This window comes from Notothenia rossii (assembly GCF_949606895.1).
Source record: "Notothenia rossii genome assembly, contig: scaffold_251, whole genome shotgun sequence".
NCBI classification, from domain to species: domain Eukaryota; kingdom Metazoa; phylum Chordata; class Actinopteri; order Perciformes; family Nototheniidae; genus Notothenia; species Notothenia rossii.
The window spans coordinates 1-2,500 of NW_027639590.1; positions in this window are offsets into that span (position 1 = coordinate 1).

Genomic DNA, 2,500 nt, shown 5'->3' on the forward strand with positions numbered 1-2,500 from the left:
GTCTCTTCTACATCAACATGTGTCCCCTCTTCTTCATGTCTCTTCTACATCAACATATGTCCCCTCTTCTTCATGTCTCTTCCACATCAACATGTGTCCCCTCTTCTTCATGTCTCTTCTACATCAACATGTGTCCCCTCTTCTTCATGTCTCTTCTACATCAACATGTGTCCCCTCTTCTTCATATCTCTTCTACATCAACATGTGTCCCCTCTTCTTCATGTCTCTTCTACATCAACATGTGTCCCCTCTTCTTCATGTCTCTTCCACATCAACATGTGTCCCCTCTTCTCCATGTCTCTTCTACATCAACATGTGTCCCCTCTTCTTCATGTCTCTTCTACATCAACATGTGTCCCCTCTTCTCCATGTCTCTTCTACATCAACATGTGTCCCCTCTTCTTCATGTCTCTTCCACATCAACATGTGTCCCCTCTTCTTCATGTCTCTTCTACATCAACATGTGTCCCCTCTTCTTCATGTCTCTTCTACATCAACATATGTCCCCTCTTCTTCATGTCTCTTCCACATCAACATGTGTCCCCTCTTCTTCATGTCTCTTCTACATCAACATGTGTCCCCTCTTCTCCATGTCTCTTCTACATCAACATGTGTCCCCTCTTCTTCATGTCTCTTCTACATCAACATGTGTCCCCTCTTCTTCATGTCTCTTCTACATCAACATGTGTCCCCTCTTCTTCATGTCTCTTCCACATCAACATGTGTCCCCTCTTCTCCATGTCTCTTCTACATCAACATGTGTCCCCTCTTCTTCATGTCTCTTCCACATCAACATGTGTCCCCTCTTCTCCATGTCTCTTCTACATCACCATGTGTCCCCTCTTCTCCATGTCTCTTCTACATCAACATGTGTCCCCTCTTCTCCATGTCTCTTCTACATCAACATGTGTCCCCTCTTCTCCATGACTCTTCTACATCAACATGTGTCCTTTCTTCTTCATGTCTCTTCTACATCAACATGTGTCCCCTCTTCTCCATGACTCTTCTACATCAACATGTGTCCTTTCTTCTTCATGTCTCTTCTACATCAACATGTGTCCCCTCTTCTTCATGTCTCTTCCACATCAACATGTGTCCCCTCTTCTCCATGTCTCTTCTACATCACCATGTGTCCCCTCTTCTCCATGTCTCTTCTACATCAACATGTGTCCCCTCTTCTCCATGTCTCTTCTACATCAACATGTGTCCCCTCTTCTCCATGACTCTTCTACATCAACATGTGTCCCCTCTTCTTCATGTCTCTTCTACATCAACATGTGTCCCCTCTTCTCCATGTCTCTTCTACATCAACATGTGTCCTCTCTTCTTCATGTCTCTTCTACATCAACATGTGTCCCCTCTTCTTCATGTCTCTTCTACATCAACACGTGTCCCCTCTTCTTCATGTCTCTTCTACATCAACATGTGTCCCCTCTTCTTCATGTCTCTTCTACATCAACATGTGTCCCCTCTTCTTCATGTCTCTTCTACATCACCATGTGTCCCCTCTTCTTCATGTCTCTTCTACATCAACATGTGTCCCCTCTTCTCCATGTCTCTTGTACATCAACATGTGTCCCCTCTTCTTCATGTCTCTGTTACATCAACATGTGTCCCCTCTTCTCCATGTCTCTTCTACATCAACATGTGTCCCCTCTTCTTCATGTCTCTTCTTCATCAACATGTGTCCCCTCTTCTTCATGTCTCTTCTACATCAACATGTGTCCCCTCTTCTTCATGTCTCCTCTACATCAACATGTGTCCCCTCTTCTTCATGTCTCTTCTACATCAACATGTGTCCCCTCTTCTCCATGTCTCTTCTACATCAACATGTGTCCCCTCTTCTTCATGTCTCTTCTACATCAACATGTGTCCCCTCTTCTTCATGTCTCTTCTACATCAACATGTGTCCCCTCTTCTACATGTCTCTTCTACATCAACATGTGTCCCCTCTTCTTCATGTCTCTTCTACATCAACATGTGTCCCCTCTTCTTCATGTCCCTTCTACATTTCTCTCTCTTTTTGATCCATTTCTATAAAAACCTGTCTGAAAATGAGCTGATCAGATTTTGGCCACTTTATGATGTCATAACGATGTTTTGTCTTGTGTAACCATTAGCCAATCAGCAACCAAGGTAACCCCCCCCCCCCCCCCCCCCCCCACCTGAATCTCCTCCTAGAGCACCATTAGCCGCTTTCACACCAAGTACTTTGCCGTACTTAGTTCATCAGTACAGATCGCGTTCACACCGGAGTACTTTTCCCTGAGGGAAGATTACGCAAATGAAGCCGCTGATGTCACTTCTTCTTCTTCTGCTTTGGGTTTACTGGCAGGCTGCAAACCACTTCACGGCGTCTACTGCCACCCGGAGTCCCCGGCCGAAGCCTTCCGAGTAAATCGCCAGAAACGCCGACACCTCCTCATCTCCACCGCTCCCATGTTTTCTTTTGTGTTGCCATAAGTTAGTCTCTCTCCGTTGGTGCGCGGGGCTAATGCTA